Genomic DNA, 17,152 nt, shown 5'->3' with positions numbered 1-17,152 from the left:
TTGGCTTACTGACTTACAGCTTCTGAGATTTCACTTTATGAGTATTCCTGAGCACCAAATGTTCAGTACAGTCCCTGCCTCGTCAATTCTTTATTGCCATTGCATAAAACCAGTGACAGTTCCATAGCCAGGCAGGAGGACCGCATGCTTCCCACTGTGTGAACAGAAAGCCTGGTAGGGTCAGTTTAAAGGTCACTGTGGGGTGGGATGTTTGTTGCACTGGGCAAAAGTAACGTGAGTTCCTTCGGAGGACTCGGAGAGAAGGTCCAAGGGTGTCCTGGTGGGAGAGTGTGCACTCAGGGACCTTGGGAAATCCCAGAGAGGCAATGAGAAGCCTCCAGCGGCCATTCCCCATGGGCCTTCTGCCCTGTGGGAAGCTGGCAGGCCTGGGAGCAGAGTCCCTGGGCTCTGCCTGGTGCATTTCCATGGGAACATGTGCTCCATCTATTTCTATGGCTCCTATCACCATGGCACTTACTTGCTCTGAAAAACACAGCTAAAAACAGAACCTAATGAAGCGGGGAGGGGGGGGCATCCACTTCCCTGCAGTCACCTTTTCCTGCAGCACTTGTTATACCTTGTGATTGCTCACATGGGTCTTTGCTGTTCTGAGGCTCGGTGGTTTGTTGTCTGTGACCTTAAAAAGATAAGAGGTTCACTATCTGTATCAGCATCATTGTGAGGGTGATGTGGCTGAGGTTCCAGAAAATTCTCACTCAACTCACCCTAGGTAGACATTCCTCAAGGGAAATCACACCAGAAGTGACTGGGTCAGCCCCATGGCAGGGGTTTTGGGGGCGGGGAAGAAGTAGGGAGTTGGGGAGAGGGTCTGTGAGATCAGTGTACTCAGATAATGCAGGAAAAGATCTGTGCTTATTCTAACAAAGAGGGTCACGAGCTTTCGTGGGAACACACTGAAAATTCTCTCCAGGCAGAGATCCACAAGGCCAAATCACTTCACCGAAAGTTTTTCTTAACAGTTGTGCTTCACAGCAAAGTGCTTAGCTCAGTCTCTAGAGTCACACAGAACTTGACCTTGAGTTCTGACTCAGCCACTTGCTAGCCTTATGTGAGGTCATTGGGCACCCTCTCGGAGGGATGACAGTGCATGCTTCTCGGGACAAGCCACCTGCTGTGACCTTAGCCTGAGTGTCCGTCCTTGGTTTTCTCATTTATAAATCATGGAGAATAATAGTATCAGCCTCAGAGGGGCTCTGTGGTGGCTCCAGGAAAGAATATACAGGAAGAGACAGCACCAGGTAAATCACAAGTATCAGTGACTGCTGCCAATAGGGTGGAGAAGGAGGACGCTATGACAACTAGGACCACAGAGTTGCTCAGTGGCTTCCCATCTTGTTCTCCCAGACCTGACTTCCTATCTTCAGTCCCAGTGGTGCAGGCACAAACAGGGCCCCGTCCATGAGCAGCCCCCTGCCACCACATTCCTATACTCATCTGTGTCCCCAGGCATAGCAAACACAGCTGAAGACAAGCCTGTGCTTTGAACCAGGTGACATCATGCATTGCACAAGGGACATGAGGCCTTGTGCTTGATATGACACACAGGACAGAGGAATCCTCATCTCCTGGGCAAAACCCCAACATGCTTGGGGCTTTGAAGCCCATAGCTGTGAGGGCTCAAAAATCCCCTTTGCTCACTTATCAGCAGAGTGGCTGTGGAAAAGTCATTTAAACTTTCTTTCCTTCCTCATCTGTGAATGAGGTAATGGCTTCTGTCTTGGAGGGAGGTTGGAAGCATTAGAAGAGAAAGTACAGAGAAAGTTGTTAGACCATAGCCCACATGTAGTAGACCCTCAGTAACGTGGGCTCCTTTCTCTCCTAATCCCCACACTAAACAGTCTCAAGGCGTAAGCCTGGGTCTGGTGGACCCATCCCTTACTTTTTAACCTGTAAATTTGTACTTCAGCATTATAGTATCCAGCTGTGCATCTCAGTACCTTTACCTGAGGGATACAGGAATAATCTATGTGTTTACCCACTTGGTATGAAAACAGCAAGGAATGTCCACATGTGCAAAAGTGTCAAGATGGGATTTAGACCCACCTTTGTGCGCCATCTAACTGGTTTTGCATATGTTTACCTGAGCATCACAGAGGGTCCAACAGATCCACACACACCACTCCAGGATTTGTTAAAAAAAATAAAAAGCGCTCTTTTGATTTTTCTGGTAGAAGTAGCCCAATTCAGTACAATGGCACATGTAAAACCAGATTTGCATATTTTGGAGGAGGTCAAAAGTGAATCATCAGATTACTCATGCATGGGTGATGAAGGTGATCCACTATGGTATAATATATGCTTTCATAACAGAAGAGTGGTGTGGGTGAATGATGATGATGATGATGATGATGAAGATAACTTTGACATTGCCCATGTGAGCGAAAGTTCCTATGACAGTAAAGTGGGGTAAGAATCAATTGACTGATAGACACAGCAAATGCAGACTTCCTTGAATCAGAGGACAAAGAAAATAGCAATGTGAGTACATATTTGACTAGTCAAAATATTGTGAAATGGCAACACAACCAAATGGAACAACCCAATGTTAGAACTAGGACCGAAAATATAATGAAGGTTTTGGCAGGGATGAAACGTATTAGACAGAATCACAGCACTGCCATTCAGTGCTGGAAATTGAAACCGATGAAATGCTACAAGATGCTGTGAAATACACAGTGGCTGAAATGCGAGTGACATGTTCTGTATGCACCAATAACCATATAAGAAATGTATTTATTATGACACCTCACTAGCTGAACTGAAAGCATTCATAGATCTGCTGCACTTAGCACAGATTTCTCATGGTGATCACAGGAATGTAAAAGACTTATGGAAAAGCAATGTGTCAAAATATGGCATGAAAATTTATGCCCTTGTAGATGTGAAGACTTCTTATGTTTTCAGTTAGATATGTATCCTGAAACTCAGCCATCAGGTCTTTATTTGTATAATAATAAACTGAATGATGTTGTAAACCGACTTGTTGCTTCCATCTCCCAAATTAATTGAAATGTGACATTTGACAGTTGGTTTACCAGTTTCCAATTGATGTTATATTTGCTAATGGAACACAAGTCGACCAGCACAGGAACTGTACATAGGGACAAAGCAGAAATTCCAAAGGAAATGTTGCAATTTCAAAATAAAGAATCATATAATGCAATCTTTGATTTCCCCAAAGATATAGCAGTGGCCTTGTATATGGCAAAGAAAAGTAAACTGAAACTGGTCCTGCTGATATCAACATTTCCCCATGATGGAAGTATTGATAAGGAAACCTTGATAAAATGGAAGCCTGAGATGGAAACTTTCAGCAACAAAACCAAACGTGGAGTAGATGTCGTTGATGAGTTATGCAGCAACCATGATGTCACTTGAAACACAAAGCACTGGCACAAAGCAATGGCTGTGTTTTACTTGATCCTAAACATGCGTGGCATAAATAGTTTGATAGTTTACAGAGAAAATAACAAGTGCAAAATATCACAGAGAAATTTTCTTGGAGGACTGCGACTAGAGGTCATAAGAGATCATTTACAGCAGAGAAAAAACAAAATGTTTCTGCCCAGGGAACTACACAAAAAAATTGTGGAGTTCTCTGGTAAGCTGACAGGTGAACAGGCAAGCACAGTATCACTAAGGCCTATGACAACAGGAAAACAAAAAAGATGTCAACCGTGCCCTATAAGAAAGTACAGGTAAACAAAACATACATACTATCAATGTAAGTGGTACTTGTGTATGGAATATGTAGTTTTCATGTATGAAGACTGTGTTGGATGTGGCATTTGAAGCAAAGCTTATTTCTATGGTAGACTTGTTTGTGTTTACACTGTATTTCACATAGATTTTCATTTTTGATTTTATCATTTATGTTTTGTATGCAAGTAAACAGCTGATGTAAAAATGTTCATGTCTATTCTACACACTCATTATATATTTTATAGTGTAGTTTACTGACATCCTATTTCTCTGATAAGTGCATGTTGTACACTCTAGTAGGAAGCTCCTGACAAAACAGGAAGAGAAGAGAGGTGACAAGACTGCCCCACAGGAAAGGAAAGCTAAGCATATGTGCTGTCAGTGTAAGTGAGTGTGCATGGAACATGCAGTTGTCATGTGTGAAGACTGCCTTGGGTGTGACAGTTGAAGCAAAGCTTACTTTTGTTGTAGAGTTCTATTGGTATTTTCATTGTAGTTCACATAGGAATTTATTTCTAATGTTCTCTTTTAGGTTTTGTCAGGAAGTACACAGCTGATGTGAAAATGTTGTCTATTCTAAATGCACAATACATACTAAGATTTAATAATTTAAAGTATTGACAGTTTATGTTCCTATTAACAACACACTGTATAATATAATAAGAACCTCCTGACAAAACATCAAGACCACTGAGATGTCAAGTATATCCTACAAAGTGGTCAGGGAATGAAAAGACATGTGCTGTCAGTGTAAGTGATACGTGTGTACGGAGTATGTGATTGTCATGTGTGCACACTGCCTTAGATGTGATAATTGAAGTAAAGATTTTTTTTGGTAGAGTGCTCTTGGTATTTTCATTGTAGTTCATAGGGGAATTTATTTATTTTTTATTTTAAAAGTAAAAGAACGAAAACATATTAACACACAGACATCCATTTACGAAGTAGCACAAGAAGAGTACAAGCAATACTGAATTACAGTCAAGATGACAGGGAATTAACAATGGTTGTTCCATTACATATTGATAACTTCAAAGTGGTTACTCAGGAAAACAGATACAGATATGCAAGATTGATCAAGTAGTTAATTGTTAACTATTCCTTTCAATAAAGTGATATAAGTCAATAGTACAACTATGCTAGCCATCCTGGGCACTGATTTTTAATGTTCTTTTTTAGACTTTGTACACCAAAAACCAGTCAATATTGAAAATTTTGATGCTTTTTTGTAAACACTCAATAAATATTTAAAACTCAATACTTCATTTTTGTGATTTTTTTTTCCTGTTAAGTACTCATTGTTTAATATAACAAAACTCACACAATTATAATTAATAATTCATCAATAGAAATATTCTAAAGAATACACATGGGTCTGACAGACCCACATTTATGCGCTTTGATGACAGTATTAATCTTATGCTCCATGTGCTCCCGGCAGAGTAAAGACTGCATTTAAGGAGTAAAGGATTAGCCTCTATAATAGGAGGAAACTAGCCCATTTCCTGAGTGTGCTAGTAATGCTGGTAAACACTGCACTAAAACAAGCCCAAGCCTGGGGCTAGGATGGCCCCTTCCAGTGCGCCCCCAACCCCACACTTTGTTTCTCATAGCTTGCTCTGAAAAACAAAGAACATTCTGCATCAGCCAAACAACTTGTAGTCTACTCTTATATGCAACTCACTCCTTCCTGCCTTTTTATTTTATAAACGCAACTTCCCTGTTATGATCACTGTAGCCATCTCTCACCCAGCTCCAGGTCCTCAAGAACTCTTTCCATTTGGAAAACCCTTACACTTCCAAAGAACTGGACTCTACTCCAGGTTCCGGGGATGAAACATGCGACTGAAGTTAAGCCAATCGGCAAATTCCAGTGCCTTGCACACAGGGATTGGTTGATGTGATCCTAGTTGATCTGATCAGAATGACTCTAAGGTCTTTTCACGATAACGGTGGACAAAAGATGAGTGTGGACTTTGCATGTGAGGCCTGGGGCCATTTTACCATGATAATCAAAGGTGGCTCCATAGATGGGCACACAGAGGAGCACCGAACTGAAAGAACTACAACCAGAGCCATGATAATATGATGAATAACTAGACAGGACCACATCCAAGTCTCACCCTCCCTCTACACTTCTTAGTTCTGTGGGTCAACAAATTCTATTTACGTTTCAGTCAATTCAAGTTGACTTTTCTGTCATATCATGAGAGCGGCTGGAACACTGCTTCCTCTCTGCGGGTTCAGGGTCTTCACCACATTAAAGCTCAATTCCAATGTCAGTTCTTGAAGGGACTTCTATTCCTTCACTTATTCTATTCCTCCATCACCCCAGAACCCCTATGTGCCATTTATTACGTATCTACCAAGTGCCAAATCTTAACAATAAAACCCTTTGAGGCCAGTAACGTCTCCATTCCTCCAGTGAGGACCTTGAGGCCCAGAAGATGTGAAATCATTTCTTCTAAGGCTTCCCATTTAGCAGTTGGTACAGTCAGGTCTACAAACCAGGCCATAGGTTATTCATAAGTTTGACAGCTTTCTCTAAATATTATGTTATTTCATTTGCCCAGTTGGATTACAAATTTCTTGAGCACAAGGCTATCTTTCCTTTCTGATTTGACCATCTTCTTAGCTACTTGTGTTTGTTACCAAATGGTGGATGGATCCTCTTGCAGCCACCAACAGCCCATCCCAAAGGCCTGACGATGCCCAAAGGTCTGAGGAGCCCTTGGAAAAGTGCTGGGATTATTTCTTAACATATAGAGTCTCTTTTTCAGAAACAATCCATTGTATTTACATTACCCAAGGGCCAGTGACTATTTTTTTTTTTTTTTGGTATGTGGTGCTGGGATTTGAACCCAGGGTCCTGCATGTGCTAGGCAAGTACATTACCACGAAGGAACCCTGCAGACCCAGGTTCAGTTACTGACCACCTCTTCTTAAGTGGGTGGTCTTGGGCAATTACAGCGGTGCCCCAGTTCACAAACTTAATTTGTTTTCTGATTTGGGGGAAGAGAGCTGTGTTTGTGTGGAGAAGATGGCCATGATCATGTTTGTCACCCAGTGTGGAGTTTGAGAACGGAAGTGAAATTTTGCTGAATCCTTTTATTTGCAAACCAAATTGTTTGCAAACAGAAGTGTATGGGAACTGAGGCATTACTGTACTTCATGTATTTGTGCCTCAGATTTTATACTTGTCAAATAAAAATATACTTCCAACACCTCCTTGGGTTGTGGAAAGATTAAATCATGTTTAGTCAAACAACCTAGACTGGTGCCCAGCGTCATCTTGCTCTTTCCCCACTGTGTTTCTCCTCTAGGGAGAGGGACAGTGGCTGGCCCTCACAGGTGTGTGTCCTCCCTGCTCTGCAGATGATGGCCAACCCTTCCCAGGGGCCAAAGTAAGACACCAATTTCAAGAAAACATTGGCTACCAGATGGGTAGAAGTTTCCATCCCATTCCTCGCCAAGCATTGATTTGCTGCTGAGAGCCAGAGCGTGCCAAGAAATGACTGCAGCCCAGACTGCTCCATTTCCCTGCAGATCCATTGTGCTTAGATTATAACCAATCTTTTTTCTTTTTGTCCCTGCTCAGCAAGCTCTGAACACTTCTAGATCTGACAGGCTGAGCACGGGTCTGACTTATTTAAAAAAAGAGAAAGGGATTTGCCAAGCACTCAGGAAGCATTTTCAATTAGCATATGAAATTACTTCTCAGAAAAGCTAAAACTTCCACTAGATTTTGAGTGTTATCAAATCACCAGTATACGTTTGCTCAGGGGTCTGTCAGCAAAGGAGGAGGGATGTTATACCCCTTGGGAAACTTCAGATGAGTTGTACTCCTCTGGGGCTTTGCTGGGGTTAGGGAAGTCTGAGGGACAGGAAGAGGTATCTTTGCATTTTGTCACTTTTTTCTAATCACCTCTGTATTCAAAGGAGGGTGAGCCCAGCACTTTGCCCCCCTGCAGGATGAGGCTTCGGGTGTTGACTAATTTCACCCTTCTGTGGGAAACAACTCTGTTTCTATTTATGTAAAGCAGTGTTCTCAACGTGTAGCTCTCTGGGATGCTTGTGTCAGAATTCTGTTAAAGATGCTCATTTTTGGCCGCATCCCATTTCTGTTGAATTAGACTGGCAACCTTAGGTAGCAGTTTAAGAACATAAGTCTGGAGTCCTAAGTATGGACTGAGCTCTCAGCTCCGGCTCTGCTACCTACACCTGGGAGCCCTGGATAAGTCATTTTAACCTCTCTGGGTCTCAACTTCATTGGCTTGTGCAAAGAGAATGTCTAGCTGTCAAGGGATATTCCTATCCATATCCACGTAAGCAGCTATCATAAGAATGAACTCAACTATCACATGTTTAGCAATGCTTCGCACCTAGGAAATGTTCATTATGTAGAGGGGAAGAAAACGTTCCCAGGGGCTGGGGATTTAGCTCAGCGGCAAAAGCACCTGCCTGGCAAGTGCAAGGTCGTGAGTTCGGTTCCCGGTACCGGAGAAAAACCAAAAACCAAAAAAAACAAAACAAAACAAAAAACAAAACGAAACAAAAAAAGAAAACGTTCCCTTTACCCTCTGTAAATTCAGTAAAACTGACAATAGGCAGATTAACAAGAGAAAAGATATATCAAGGTATTATGTGCCGAGGGGACCAACAAAATGAGAGACTGAAAGAAGAGCCAGATTGTTGAAGCTTCTATAATATCCTGAGCTACAGAGGGGAACAGGAGCCTGGAAATTCTGGGGCAAGTGGCCACAGATGATAGGACGTAAGGGGAGAAAGTGCAAGGTGAACAAAGTTTCTTGTTATGCGGATGGAGTTTCTCTCAAGTAATAAGCGGCCCTCAGAAGAGTGAGTACTAGCTTGTGAAAAAGTCTGCGGTGTCCTCCTGCGGTTACTTCTCCTGGCACACAGTTCATCTCTCCTGGCTGGTAAGATTCCTGAGGAAGAGCCTAGCCACAGTTGGATTCCTTTCTGGAGGTTCTATCTTTAGGCAGATAAGGGAGCTTCAGAGGAAGCCTCTTCCTGCACAGCAGGGGAGAAAGAGGAGTGAGACAAGTTGGGTGTGGTAGTGCACGCCTGTAATCCCAGCTCTTGGGAGGCTGAGGAAGGAGGGTTGCTGCAAGTTTGAGGCCAGCCTAGGATACATAGTGAGTTCAAGGCCAGCCTAAGAAAAAGGTTGGAGGGATTTCGGCTCCTGGTTTAGAGCACTCAGCACCTAAACACATACTTCGAGATCTCTCACTTTCTGAGCCCCAACAAGTACGTGATACCTTTTCTTTTTATGCTGTACCTACACTCAAACATCTTAAGACCCTATGGGTAAACTGGCCATGATAACCAGCACTAAGATCTGTCCTAGTACTATCCACTGTCCACTGGTACAGATTTTGGCACGTCTACAGACCAGCGACCAGAACACATTTCATGAGCCACATGAATTCCGGCAGGGTTCACATCTGATCCTCAACACTGGCCAGCCAGAAGAAGGTGGCAAGAGAGAGTGTCTCACTGCAGCTGCCATAATCACAATGCCGAGGTATGGGCACTTGCTTCAGTGTGCCAGGTTGGTACTCATTTCCAAAGGCACCCAGTCTGACGGGGACAGGATGGATTCCTAATGGGTGGTGGCTATGTGTCAGACCCTTGACTTGCATGCATTATGTGCTTTAGCACACAGGCATCACCATATGGTAGGAAATAACACACTTCACTAAGGTGTAGATATTGGGAGATTATCTAAATCAACGATGGGGGAATACTTTTGTACAGCCTATGAGCTAAGAATAAAATTACATTTTTAAAGAGTTGTAAAGAAGAAAAGGGAGGGGAAAGAGGAAGAGTGAAGGGGAAAGGAGGAGGACATACATGTGATGGTTAAGTTTTTTGTGTGTCAACATGACTGGGGCACAAGGTGCCCAGATATTTGGTTAAACATAGTTTCTGAGTGAGTGTGCAAGGTGTTTGGGGCTGAGATCATCATTTGAATGAGCAGACAGTGAAATCCAGGGCTCTCCTCAGAGTGGGCAGGCAGCATCTAATCTGTCGAGGGTCTGAATAGAACAAAAAATACGGAGGCAGGGTTAGCACATACAGGCCCTGGGTTCACTCTCTAGCACCAAAAACAAACAAAATAAAACAAACAAAAAAAAGAGGAAGGAGAAATTTGTTCCCTGCCCAGCTGATAGAGCTCGACAGTGGTCTTTGGTACTAGGACTGGGATTTGTATCACTGATACTACTGGTTCTTAGGGCTTTGGACTCAAGCTGGAAGGCATGTCACCATCTTTCAAGTCTCTAGCTTGTGGACGACAGATCATGGAACTTCTCAGTCTCCATAAATATCTCTATATCTCTATATCTCTATATCTGTATTCATATCCATATCTACATCTATGTCTATATCTACTGTTTGGTTCTGTTTCTCTGGAAAACATTGACTAATACAGAGACATATGCATTACATAAAACCTAAAATATTTCCTATCTTGTCCATTACGTGAAAGTTTGTTCAGCCCTTGTCAAGACATGCAAGAACTGACTATTCATTGAGCACATGGCCTCTAAGGTCAATATAATTCAAATCCATGCCCTATCAAACCACAAATCTTCATTTAGAAGCCTTTCACAGGTTATAGGACTTGGGAGACTAAGATAGGTGAATCACTTGAGCCAAGGAGTTTGAGTGAAACCTGAGTAATGCAGCAGGACTTTGTCTCAAAAAAAAAAAAAAAAAAAAAACCAGAACAAAAAATTCATTTGCTACTAGTGCATTAAAAAGTTCACAAATGCCACAGATCCATGATTCATAAGCAGCAAATATTGTCTAAGTTCCAAGAAAGTTTGTCAAGATCAAAGTTAATCCTCAGTATCAAAACAAGACAAGGGCAGAACACAATATGAAAACTGATAGGCTAATCAATTGCTGTGCATGGTTGTGAATGTAAAAATCCTAAGCAGAATATTAACAAACTGAATGTAGCAATGTAGCAGGTATGGGAAAAGAATATGGTGAATGTTTAAAAAATGTTTTAAGTTTCTTGTAGTAGTTGGGTGTGGAGGTGCATGCCTGTAATCCCAGCATTCAGGAGGCTGAGACGGGAGGATCTTTGCAAGCTCGAGACCAGCCTGGGCTACATAGTGAGTTCAAGACCAGCCTGACTGGCGAGACCCTGTCTCAAAAAGACAAAAAAATGATTTATTATGTAAAAGATGCATTCACACTCCCCCTTGTTTGGAATACATTTATTCCATGTCATTGCATTTTTCTGAAGCATTCACCATACTGTTTTTTGTTTTTTTTTAGCACAAAACCTTCCTTTTAAATATCTAAGAGACATTAACAGTACAACTGACTTGCATTTTTTCCCCTTTCCCTACTGTCCTTTCCCCTTTCACCCACCATAATTTCTTTTTCCTTTTGAACAATTTCTCCCCATTTTACAAATATCTATTTTAGACCTTATTAGACTCTATTTATACTTTCAATTTCTCACACAATGAAGAAATATGTCCCCACATGTGAGTCTGATTTATTTCTCTAATGAGTATGGTCCCAAGCTGCATTCATTTACCTATAAAAGTCTCAAGTTTATCCTTCCTTATGGGTGAGTAGTAGTCTATTGCATAAAAATACCACATCTTCTTTATCCATTGCTCAGTTGATGGGCATTTGGATTGTTTTCAAGATTTAGCTATTATAAATTGTGCTGTTATAAACATGGGTGCACATATATCACTGTGGTATGTTTTTAATTTTTCTGGGAAGATGCCCAGAAGGGGAATAGCTGGGTTGAATAGAACCTCTAATCCTAGTTCTTTGAGAATTCTTCACATTGACTTCCACAGTGGTTGTACAAATATACACTCCCACCAACAGTAGAGAAGGGTTCCTTTTTCCTCACAGCTCCTCCAGCATTTGTTATTGGTCGATTTCTTGATGGTAGCCATTCTTTCTGGAGTGAGATGGAATCTCAGTGTTGTTTTAATTTGTATCTCTCAAATGATGTTGAACATTTTTTTCATGTATTTATTTGCCATTTGTATTTCTTCATCTGAGAAGTGTATGTTCATCTCAGATGCCCATTTTTGGATGGGTCTTTGAATTGGAGGGGTTCAATATTTTCAATTCCTTATAGATTCTAGATAGAAGTCCTTTGTCTGAGGGACAATTGGCTAAATTTTTTCCCACTCTGTGGGTTGCCTTTTCACTTTGTTGGTGATTTCTTTTGATGTGCAAAAGTTTTTAATAAGATGAGGTCCTGGTTGTTGATTCTTTGAAGTATTTCCTGTGTAGTCTAGGTTTTGTTCATGAACTCTCTGCATACACATATATCTTTAAGATTTCTATTTACTTTCTCTTCCAGTACACTTAGCATTTCTGTTTTAATATTTAGATCCTCAATCCATTTTTGACTCCAGTTTAGTGCATGGTGATAGACATAGGTCTAGTTTTAGTATTCAGCATGTAAAGAGCCAGTTTTTCCAAACTATCTATGAAAAAGGCTATCTTTCTTCCAGTAAGCATGTTTGGCCCCTTTGTCAAAGATAAGTTGGCTGAGTGTGTTCAGAGTTGTCTGCATCTTCTAATCTGTTGCACTGGTCCTCAGGTCTGTTTTTGCTAGTGCCATGCTGATTTTATCACAGTAGCTTTGCAGTATAATTTCAAGCCAGGGATCGTAATGCCTCCTGCCTTACCTTTGTTGCCCAGGATTGCCTTTGCTTTCTAGGTCTCTTCTGGTCCCAGATGAATTTTAGGACTGTTTTCTCTAGCTTTGTGAGGTATGTTAATGATATTTTGACTGGAATTGCATTAAATCTGTATAACAATTTTGAGAGCATGGCCATTTTCACTATGTTGGTTCTTCTTATCCATAGAAAGGTACATCTTTCCATTTTCTGACATCCTCTTCAATCTCCTTTTTCAGACTACTGTAATTTTCAATATATAGACCCTTTACTTCCTTTGTTAAATTGATTCCTAAGTATTTCATTTTTTTGGATGTTATTATGAAGAGTGTGGTTTCCTTAATTTGTCTCTCAGTGAGTTTATTGTTTGTGCATAGGAAAGCTATTGATTTTTGAATGTTGACTTTGTGTCCAGGTGCACTACTGAATTTGATTATTAAATCTAGAAGAATTTTGTGTTAAGTTTTTGGGATCATTATGTACAGTATCGTGTCATCTATAAATAATGATAATTTTACTTCTTCCTTTCCTAACCTTATTCTTTTTATTTTTCTCTCTTGTGTAATTGCTTTGGCTAGGTTTTCCACAACTGTATTGAATAGGAATGGTGATGGTGGAAATTCTTGCCTTGTTCCTGATTTTAGAATGAAAGCTTTCAGTTTTTGCCCATTTAGTATGATGTTGGCTGTTGGTTTGTCATAGATGGCTTTCATTAGACTGAGACAAAGACCCTCTATTCTGATTTTCTGTAGGGTTTCTTTTATCATGAATGAGTGTTGGACTTTGTTAGAAGTTTTTTTTTCTGCATCTATTGAGATGATTGCATGATTTATCTTTGGCTCCATTTATATGATGCAATACATTTATTGATTTGCATACGTTGAACCAGCCCTGCATTCCTGAGATGAATCCCACTTGGCCATGAGGTATAATCTTCTTGATGATTTTCTGTATTTTGTTTGCCAGTATTTTACTGAGGATTTTTGCACCTATGTTCATTAGGGAGATTTGCCTATAGTTCTGTATTTTGGATGGGTCTTTCTCTGGTTTTGGTATCAGGGCAATACTTGTCTCCAGGAGTGAGTTAGGGAGGCTTGCTTCCCTTTCAATTTCATTAAAGTGTTTGAGGAGTACTGATATTAAATCTTCTCTAAATTTCTTGTAGAATTCAGCAGTGAATTCACCAGGACCTGGACTTTTCTTTGCTGTAAGTTTTTAATTACATTTTCAATTTCTGTGACTGATATTGGGCTATTCAGAATTTTTATATCTTTCTGATTCAGCTTTGGTAATTCTTATGTATCTAGGAATCTATCCACTAGTTCTGTGTTGTCCATCCTATGAAAGTAAAGATTTTCAAAGTAGGTGTGATGATCTTCTGAATTTACACAGGATTCATAGTGATTTCACCCTTTTCATTCCTTATTGCATGAATTTTAGGTTTTTTTTTTTCCTTTTTAAAAATAAGATTGGCTAAAGGTTTATCAATTTTATTTATTCTTTCAAAGAAGCAACTCTTCAATTTACTAATTCTTTGTATTTTTTTCTTAGTCTCAAGTGGGTTAATTTACGCTCTGATCTTTATAATTTCCCCCCTTTTATGGGCTTTGGATTTGTCTTGCTCTTCTTTTTCTAGAAACTTGAGGTGTAACATTAGGTTGTTTATTTGTGCTCATTCAGTTTTCTTGATGTGAAAACTCACCACTGTAAATTTTCCTCTTAGGACTGCTTTCGTTGCATCCAATAAGTTCCAGTATATTGTATCTGCATTCTTGCTTAGTTGTAGATATTGTTTAATTTCTTCCTTTATTTCATCTGTGACCCATTGGTTATTTAAGAGGTGTTATGTAATTTCCATGTATTTATGGAGCTTTTGAGGTTTCTTTTGGCATTAATTTCTAATTACATTGCACTATGGTCAGCTTTTAATATTCTGTTGTTGTGCTGAATTTCTGGGATCTTGATTATTATATGTCTGAGTGTAGATTTATTTTGGTTATGGTTAATTGGAGCCCTATATCCCTCACTTATTTGTCAGATTCTTTTCCCATGCTTGGGAAATTTTCTGCTATTACTTCTGTAAACAGATTTTTTTAGTTTGTGTTGACTTCTGCTGTTTCATTGACACCAATTATTCTTGTAATATTTTTATTTGTGTCATCTTGCAGCTGTTGAACTGTTATTTCCTGATTGTTTGTTATTTTCAAGAGATCTTTCCTTTCATGATTGTGGTAACTATTAATTTTGTACCTTTAACGATAGGCACAAAATCTATAATTATATTACAGAACCAATCATAAATTGGGAGCTTGTATTCAAAGTATTTCCCCTTTGTGGAGCTGTTTCATCCTGTGGTGGGGGAAATTTAAGAAAGATAGTAGATAAAACAAAGATAACTCAAAAGAAAATAGAGAGCTTGTATTCAAAGTATTTCCCCTTTGTGGAGTTGTTTCATCCTGTGGTGGGGGAAATTTAAGAAAGATAGTGCATAAAACAAGATAACTCAAAAGAAAGTAGAAGCCAGGCTGGAGAACAAAGGATGATCATGCAAGTTTTGGGAAACTACAGAAGAAGGCAGAAGAGAAAGAATGAAGGAGTAAGCAAGGGATCATCTGAACTTGGTCTCTGGGTTTGAGGGATGGGATTAGATTTATGTGGTTGCAATTCTCCCTAGCCATTTGGAAAAGAGAAAACCAAAGATAACAAAAAAGAGAAAGAAAAAAGCAAAAGAGAGAAAACAAAGAGAATAGGGGAAGTCCCATCTGCTTGCTTCTATTCTGTGTGTCTTTGCTCTCAAACACAATTAACTTGAATTAAAGTTTGGTAAAGGACATTTACCCAGAAAAAGACAAACAAAACTCCCCTACAAAAACCTACACCATACTTAATGATAAAACGCTGAAAGTATTTCCCTTAAGGTTAAGAGCAAGGCCTGAGAAGTCCATTATTACATTACACCAACCTGTAAAGTATACCATGAAAAAGAAAGCAAACAAAAGTGTACATGAAAGACTTGGGGGGAGGGGTTGCTCCATGGGAAAGTGCTGGCTTCATATGCTTAAGGCCCTGACTTTGATTCCCAGCACATACACACACACACACACACACACACACACAGCATGGAAAGGAAGGAAAACCTTGCAGATGTTATAACTTCATGGGAAACCCAACATTATTTACAAATAAATTATTAAAATCAGTAAGAGTTCAGAAAGTTTTCTGGATACAAAATCCCTATGTAAAAGTCAATTGCATTTCTATTTACCAGCAACAGAAAATGTAACTTTAGAAGATATTATCTATAAGAGCACTTACAATTATCAAATTTAGAATTAAATCTAGGCAGACAGGAGATCCACACTCAGAAGATCCTCACTCAGAAGGCCAACAAACTGCTCTCACCAGGTTTCGCATGTGGGTCCTCTCTGCATGTGCCCAGCACCCAGTGAGATACTGGAGCAGGTGCTCCATAAGCTGCTGACACTGTGGTTTCGGTTTGGGCCTTGCTTGTGTCCCGACCTCCTGGAGGTCACAGACATGGGCAATTTGTGATCGCTGTGGGTGCAGCCCACGTCCAGCTCCTCTGCTCATCCTGAACTGACTGGAGATGCAGAATCAGGCAACCGGCAACCCGCTGATAGCATGGTTCCCAGCTGAACACCGCCAAGAGAACCAGGTACTACCCATCTACTTGACCAGTGAAACCCAATTCTGGATCATATGCATGCCCTGAACCATGAGGGGAAGCTGGATCAGATGGATTGACATGAGCTGACATCACAGTTCATGTCTCAGACCTGGGAGAACTAGATATACTTCACCATCTGCCAGAAAAACCCAGACTAAGCAGTGCATCTCAGCAGACACTGAGGGGCAAGCCTGACACCAGGAAAACTAGGGACACTAGCGACCTTGATGAGCTGCCAGGGAAGAGGGAGACTGAGCTTTCTGCATCAAGGATCAAACATGACAAGACCAAGGACTAAAACACAATCTCAGAACTCCACCCAACTCAGAACAAGTCCAGGAGACATTGACATAGGAGAACTTGGTAAACATACACCTGAAAGTGCTGAAATGACTGCAATGGAAGTAAAGAAACAACTTCATCAGGCCATAGAAGAGATCAGATCAGAAATAATCTCTGAGGCAAAAAATGAAATGACAATAAAAATGAAAGAACTGAAGAAGAAACGTAGCAGAAAATAGAAGAACATAGGTAATGGATGGAAATGTTAAATGAAAAATATAGAAATGACTTAAAACATATGAACCAGATTCAAAGAGACATCCAGAAAATCAAAACTGCCATTGAAAGCTGCCAAACCACTTGAAGGAAGCCAAAGATAGAATTTCAGATTTTGAAGACAGCGTGGCAGCTAGCAACGATGAAAGAAGGGATCTTTTAAAATCAAAAGAAACCAGGAAAAATCAATTCAACAGCTGCAAGATGAGGCAAAGAAAAATAATGTACAACTAATAGGAGTCAATGAAACAGCACGAGGCAACACAAACGACATAAAAAGAATATTTGCAGAAATAATAGCAGAAAATTTCCCAAGTATGGAAACAGAACATGACATACAAGTAAATGAGGCATATAGAACTCCAACTAACCATAACCAAAATAAAACTGCACTCAGACATATAATAGTCAAGTTCCCAGATATTCAGCAAAAGAACAGAATATTAAAAGCTGCTAGAGAAGCAAAAGATCGGAATATTAAAAGCTGGTA

The 17,152-nt window shown here is 40.2% G+C and overlaps 1 protein-coding gene across 3 annotated transcripts in view; it reads right to left on the bottom strand.

Moving 5' to 3' along the window:
* LOC102015449 (chromosome unknown open reading frame, human C14orf159) overlaps positions 1 to 17,152 on the bottom strand; it is a 114,087-nt gene that overhangs the window by 77,525 nt on the left and 19,410 nt on the right. The window lies entirely within an intron of this gene.

The sequence above is a fragment of the Chinchilla lanigera genome, unplaced genomic scaffold, assembly GCF_000276665.1.
Source record: "Chinchilla lanigera isolate Chin_1 unplaced genomic scaffold, ChiLan1.0 scaffold00037, whole genome shotgun sequence".
Lineage (NCBI taxonomy): Eukaryota > Metazoa > Chordata > Mammalia > Rodentia > Chinchillidae > Chinchilla > Chinchilla lanigera.
This window is presented reverse-complemented; position numbering and strand designations above follow the sequence as displayed.